Source organism: Xiphophorus maculatus, chromosome 3 (assembly GCF_002775205.1).
Source record: "Xiphophorus maculatus strain JP 163 A chromosome 3, X_maculatus-5.0-male, whole genome shotgun sequence".
Classification (NCBI taxonomy): Eukaryota; Metazoa; Chordata; class Actinopteri; order Cyprinodontiformes; family Poeciliidae; genus Xiphophorus; species Xiphophorus maculatus.
Genome location: NC_036445.1, coordinates 7205424 through 7212968, shown reverse-complemented (window position 1 = coordinate 7212968; position 7545 = coordinate 7205424).

The window sequence follows — 7545 nt, the reverse complement described above, 5'->3', positions numbered from 1 at the left end:
TATTTATTTACATATGTATTTACTTATTTATTAAATAGTTCTATACTAGTAGTTGTTATTCTTCAAAGTAAAGTAAGTAAACTCTTCTGAGCATCCAATTTGGGATTGTTTTAGTTGGAAATTATGCACCAAACAATGCCCAACTACTTACATGTCTACTTATGTTTATTATTAATGTACATTTAATAAAACTGAAAAGTCAAAGCTCAAAATTAAATGTAAAATTAACTTTTTATGACATATTCCTAATAATTGCTAGTTTTGAAGGGGAAATGGCCTTTTTGTAGCACCTAGACATCTTCATTCTCTTTACTATCCAAAAGCAGACTAATAGATGCATGGAATGAGGCTTAGACTGAACATCAGTGTTGAGCAGAGTAATGGGTCCATAGGAGGACATGAATGAGCCCAGACCACGACATGCTGCAGGCCCAGCAGTCCTCCTCATTCTCCTGTGCAGTGTTGCACAAGCCTGCTGAGAGTACAGCGTTATAATGGCTCTCACAAACATGCGGAGACAGGGGCTCCTCATTTAGCCAAACGATCACTTAGCTCCAAAGCTGCAATGAGCTGCTGAAGCCCGCGGAGAGCAGGAGGTGTTTGAGGAGTTATTCAAACATTTAAAAAGCCAATAACTCCACTAAATCTGCCAGGATGTTTCATATTTACATTTGATTTTCTGAACCCTCCCACACAGAAACAATAATGTGGCAAAAAAAATAAATAAATAAATAAATAAAAAAGTAATATAATGGCATCCTGTTTGAATCTCAGCTGGTGTCAGGTTTAGACATTATCCAAGAAGGATTTTAGATGGAAATGTATTAACCCTAATTGTGCTAATGATGGAAGGTGTTCTGCTGCAGTCATGAAAAAAAAGTGCAACGATCTTAAAATGAAAAACAATCACTTAAGAAATGAATTCACAAAACATCTTTAGGTCCTGTCTGAGTGGTGGTCATTTACATGTTATTGTCAACATGTTTTGCAACTGTTGTTACTTCTGTTTTGCTGAAAATCAGCACATAAAAAAATTTAAGGAAAATCATTCTGATATCTGAATGGATATAATGTAGGTATATTGAAACAATATTTTTACATTTTGTAATGTTTTACTGATCAAAAATGAGCAATGAAAACATTAATTGCTCAGCAGGAATTAAAAGTTCATCATTCAAGGGCTGTAAATAAAATAAATTCATAATCAGAAGTTAAATGTCAAAGTAAAAACCATGGAAAAATATCTGCAATGATCTCAAAGAAGCAATTGCTGATACATGTCAATTTGAGAAAGTTTATGAAGCTAAATAACTCAAATAGTTTAAACTCCATTATGCTACAGTGAGACGGTTTTACTCAGCTGTCAATTTTCCCAGCAAATTCACCTCAAGACCAATCGATACAATTCTGAGAAATTGCAAAAAACTCAAGAGTTCCATCTCAGACTCTGCAGACCTCTGTTAGTATGTTCAGTGTTTCTGTACATATTACAGAAACGCTCTCTAGGCCCCAACCACAAGACTAAAAGATAATCTCTAAAACAGCTCAAGTTTGGCTCAAAGTTGGTCATCAACAGGACAATGATCCCCATTGTAGCAGCAAAATATGACAAAATGGCTGAGAAAGAGAAGAATGAAGGTGTTACAGTGTCTACATCTCAGTCTGATTGAAATGCTGTGATGCAGCTTCGAGGGTGTTTTTACGTCTGGTAGACTTAGTTTGATTGGGGAATGAAATTGCAACATTTGTTACGTTTTCAGCTGCTACGGTTCGCTTTCACACTGCACTGTGTCAAACAAACCAAACCAATTGAAAAATTATTCCACCTGCTCGCCTGTGGTGGTGCTGCACCAAAAACCATTGAAGGAAACAACACAAAAACTTCTGAAGAAGACACGAGCTCAGCTTCCTTCCTCACAAAATGTAAACAAAAATGGAGTAGAGTCAGATTTGAGCAAATTTAGGATTTCTCTTTTGTCTTTGGTAAAAGATTATGAGACATATCTCCCACTTGCACCAGACTCTTGTGTTTGTTTTGCATTTGCCACTTGGCATTCATATATGCATTTAAATGGTGCCAAAGTTCTGAGCTGAGACCTAGGATTGTAAGTGGACCAAACACACTGGACTTTCTAGGCAAACAAAAGGATTGGTGTACAAAAACAAAAAACCTCTATGAACCAAACCAGTGTTGTAAAGAGGAATGGACCCCAAATGTTATCTTTAAAGCCTGGTGTGATTTTTGTTATTGACTTAAATGAAAGGGAACATACCTTTCTCCTACCAGTGAAGGAATTTCTCCTTCATATTTAATTGTTTTATGTCTTCAGACAGCATAGTGGCAATACAGTTAACTGAAGTACAGATTTCAGTGTTTCACCCTTTGATAGGTAGGTTCAGAAAAGAAAAACCAGCCATAGATTTCTGAATTGTTTGCACAATGATGCACTGTATCCTAACATGCCGACTGTGAGGCTATGAGAAGCAGAATAGAAAAGAAGAAACATCTATTAGTGTAGTAATTGCTGCACGATTAGCAGACGTGCTGTTTGGCATTGCTTTAGGTTTTTCAGCAGAGTTTTGGAAGAAATGGACCTACTGGAGCCTCCTGATACAATAGAGCTGCTTGGGTGGCCATACATCCTGCATGTCTTACTCCCCTTTTCCCTTCTCTTTTTCTTCTCTCCCCCTCCACCCCCACGGGTCTCTCCTTCGATCAATCCTCCCCCTCCTTTGCTTCGCCTGCCTGGACTGGGACCAGCTGGCTTCATTAGAGGCCTCTTCCATTCCACATTGCCTGGTTTTGTCTGTTCCACATTTTTTGACTGTTTTATCTTAAGCGCTGTCCATCCGCCGGACTCTCATGCATATTTTCTTGGCATTTTTGCAGCCATACAACTGGCTTCTAATGAAACAATCCATGTGTCCATTGTACAGCTTTTCCTTTTTTAATTAATCTTTGTGTCTGCCACCTCTCTTTTTTGGACCCTCATTGTTTGCAATCACTGGGAGTGGATGAATTTTAATGCTCTGGACAAGCCGCTGCTGGATTTTTGGGCAGCAGTTTGAAGGAACATTCAAAGTCAAACACAACCTGTGTATTAGGTTTTTGTCCTTTATCGTCAAGTGATATGTTAACATAGTTATTTATGTTTTAGAGTACAGTAAAACCATTCAAAATGTCCTTTTATTGTATCTAACTTTTTAAAATCCATTCTTAATCTGCTTAATCTTTTAAAAGCCCCATTATAGCTGAAAAGTCAAACAGTATTTTCTGTCACTGTTTGATTGAGCTCTCTCGTTGGATGGCGTCCACCTTTGATAGAAGCACCAGTGACTTGCTCACCCTGCTTTTTTTCCAGTTAGTCATTATTTGGTTTGGAGGGATAACAGGACTGGTGACTAGACCGCAGATGGTTGTGTTGATTGTTTCCTGATAGGGTAAGGTTGATACACAGATGGCACAATAGAAACTGGTGTCTTCAATGGGCAGAAGGTAGCGCAGGCTAAGAAGTATTTACAGTTAAAGCCTGTCGTATAATTGTACAGTATATTTTCTGGAAGCCCGGCTGACACTAACAGAGGTTCAGAAAGCTGTGATAAACGTGTTGCTGTACTAGGGCCCAAACACTTTCTCGTTATGCATTATTTCTGGGAAGTTGATGCTCCTTTGACATTAAAATATCAACTGGCCTCTTAAAGAGTGTGGAGAGTTTAAAAGGATTGACAGAGCCAAAGCAAAAAGCTCCTTTTGAAAGTTGTTTCAGTAGAGTTTTAAAGCAAAGGAAGATACATCAAGTAATAAGTAGCTCATTTGGTCAGGATTTTTATCCTTTTTTTTTTTTTTACTATTGACCTACTTTCAGTAGTAAATGCAACTAAAGCATTCAAATAAGATTGAAAATCTACAATCTGACAATATGAGCTTAAAGATGTGATGGAGTCAATCTGCTCAAAGACAGCTGCTTTAGAAGATTGTGTTACTGACTCGATGGAGGTAGAAAGTGGCCAAGCAGATGTCATTGCATGTTGCAACAAAAGCTTGAGCTTCTGGCAATTCTCAATGTTACCATGTCCAGGATGACTGAGAATCTAAACAAATGTTTCAACAAGAAGGAAATCAGAATATAAAACAGATTATTTACAGTTTGGAGCAAGTGACTGGGGTCTTGGAAGACTCTTCTGCCTTCTGTGTTCATTATTCTTACAACAGTGTTGCCATATTTGTTGACTTTTGTGTGTTTTTGTTTCTTAGTTTGCTCTTATTTTCAGATCATTGTAAATTTGAACTTTTGTCTCTTAGAGCACAGGTGTCTAACTCCAGTCCTGGAGGGCTGGTGTCCTGCAACTTTTAGATGTGCCTCTGCTGCACCACACCTGAATAGAATAATTAGGTCATTAGCAAGGCTCTGGAGAACTGATCTACACAAGGAGGAGGTAATTCAGCCATTTAATTTCAGTTTTTTACCTGTGGAACATCTAAAAACTGCAGGACAGCGGCCCACGAGGACTATAGTTTGACACGCCTGTCTTCGAGTATTGTTTTTCCCCGTTTGGTTTCTAGATTGTTTGAGTCTTGGTTCATTTCTTGTATGTTGCATTCACACCAGCCCTGTTTAGTCTGCTTTAGTCTAACTCTAGAAAGTCCAGGTTCGTTTGGAGAGGTGTGAATGCTAAATCGAACTCTGATGCGGACCAAAAAACAGAACTCTGGTCCGCCTACTAACCTAGGTCTTGGTTCGGTTGAAGCGAACTGTAGTGGTGTTTGAATGAATGCCAAGCGGATTGCAGACCACTACAGAAGCAGGAAGCAGACTGTAGCATAGGGCATTCTGGGTAAATCCAACCTAAAGAAATGCGAGAGTCTAGCGCTAATGGGAAAATGGGTCATGGTATTTTACCAAATACAAAAACGAAATCATACTACTGTTAAAATCTGATACTAATCCATTTTTGTTTACATTTTGTGAAGAAGGAAGTTGCGCTCATGTCTTCTTCAGAGGTTTTTGTGTCATTTCCATCAGTAGTTCTTGATGCAGTGCCACAAACGGTGAGTAAGGGAACAGATTTTTCAGAGCTTTTAATTCGTTTGACAGTGCAGTGTAAAAGCAAATCGTAGCAGCTGAAAATGTAACAAATGTTGCAGTTTTGGACCCCGAACTGAAGTCTCTGCCAGTTTCTTTCTGCCACAGCTTTTCCTCATCACCTCAGATTAAGCTATCTGGTTTAGTTGTCATTTTCCACCCTGTCTCAGTACTTAAGCTCATAGTATTTTATTGTTTCTTTGTTTGTATCTATGACAAAGCTCCTTATCCTGAACACAACTGCACACATGATGAAAGTTATATTAGGACTTAGCAAATCAGGACACATTTAAATGTCAACTATAGCTTACCTCAAGTATACAATAACATAAATGTTACACTGTCAGAACAACTGCGTTAGATTATGTTTTGTCAGAAATTGATTTGATTTCACATAACCAAAGCTCAATATATCTGTAGTAAGTGCCAGTAACACAGGCCCTCTATAGGTCAAACCTTTTAAAACCTAAATAAAATTTACTTTCTGATACATTAAACAGCAAGCACTTTTTCCTCTTTCTTTGTGCTTCCTTCCTTATACTTGCTGGTCAAAAGATTTAATCTAATGCTTTATTTATGGTTCACCATTATTTATTTGTTTGATTATTTTGTAAATTATTTATCTATTGAATTATTAATTCTTCTTCATGACTTTTTGCTACATTATTCATGACTTAATTTGAGATTATTGCATCAAGATGCCGCATTGTTGCGGTGTTGGATCGCCTTTTCCCATCAAGTCAGACAAGGATATTAAATCTCCCTCTCATGATATTTTTTTTTTCTTGAATTAAAATACGTAGAAAAATGATCCTGAAAGCCAGTTATTAACATACGAACTGTCCCAGATAGAGGAGTGATTAGTCTAATGACAAACACAGAATTACTCTTTGATTGATAGTTTTAAGACAAAAACTGTAGCAGAAATCTTCATTTATTTATCGCTGGTTACAGTAAAGAGCAGCCAATGTGGAATGTACACATAAATTTTTATTACCTGACTAAAGCTCTTGAGTTGTAACACTGCTTAAACTCTGGAAATAAAATATACTTAAGAAATAAAACATACTTCTGTTTTTATGAGGTTGATGGAACAGTTTAGTATACTTTGGACCAGCAGTAGCTCAGTGGGGAAACTTAGCTGTATGTCAACTGAGATGTTTTTCTGCATTCAACTCTACCTTGGACTTGTCAGTTGCTGCAACATGCCAAAGTGTCCAGAACCATTTTGTTTACGTTTACTACTAGTAATGTAGATAGACAGCTTGCAACAAAGTCTGATTTCTTATGGTCAATAACTACTGTGCAGCAAAATAAAACAAATTTTCTTCAATTATGTGGCATGACTAGATGACAAAAAGTCTTCAGTTTGGTGCTTTAGTCTCAACTTGCCCCTTTTTCAAGGGCAGTTTTGTTTACAGAAACTTCAGTATGCATTTGATTTGTTATTTATTTTGGATATATAAAATGGCTTCCACTTCTAATGCAAAATGTTTAGTAGAGTTTAAACTTTATTGATCTTTAAGAGGGTGTACTTGCATTATTATGCAAAGTGAGGTGAAATAAAAAAAATAAAATAAAGGGCCAGTGTTCTGGTTTTTGTGTTATTGCTTTTTGGTTCAACTATTAATCCCCTTAGATTTACTAAGTTGCCTCATCCTCCCACTGCTCTCCCAGCTGTTTCCATTTGTTAATCAGTTGATTCCTGTCCAGTAATCGCTCTCCCCTGTATACATGCTTCTTGTTTTCCTTTAGCTCTTTTGCAGCTCTTCCTCTCATGTAATATTATAATAACGTTTCCAGTTATATTTTTTGTTTTATGTAAATTGGGGGGATTTCAGTTTATAAACATTTCTTTATTTTGCATTTACTTTGCCTGCATTTGGGTCCTCAGATTCCAATGTTTGACACGTGCAGGGGTAATTAAGTTTTGTAATATATTGTATGTTTTATCTTTAGCTTAACAGAGAAACACGTAGATTTAAGGGTACAAATCTTAACTCAATCTGTTGTTTTCTGTCCACAGATTGAACTACTGGCCAAAACTTGTGATGATCCAAGGTTCTTTGGAAACTGTGGCAGGTTTCTGCAAACCTCAGTAAGTAAAATTTAAACACCACTACTTTGATGATTTAAATTTAAGATGTAACTTAATTATCCATGTGAGGGCTTTTTTGGTTATGGCACTTATAAACATATTTTTGATGTTTCTCACACTGTAAGCCATATATTTTGTAAATGTCAGTCAACAAGTTTTAGTCTTCCATTAGGGAGTTGATGAGGTACCAAGAACCATTTGTAATGGTAATGAAAAAAAGAATAAAATCATCAAACTGGTCCAAACAGCAGCTTAAGTTTTCCTGGAATTGACAAAGCTTTTTTTGGATCATATCTTTCATATGCAGGGTTGTATTGAAATATGGTGGTAAGTTTTACTTTTCTGTCAAAATGCTAGCCAGTT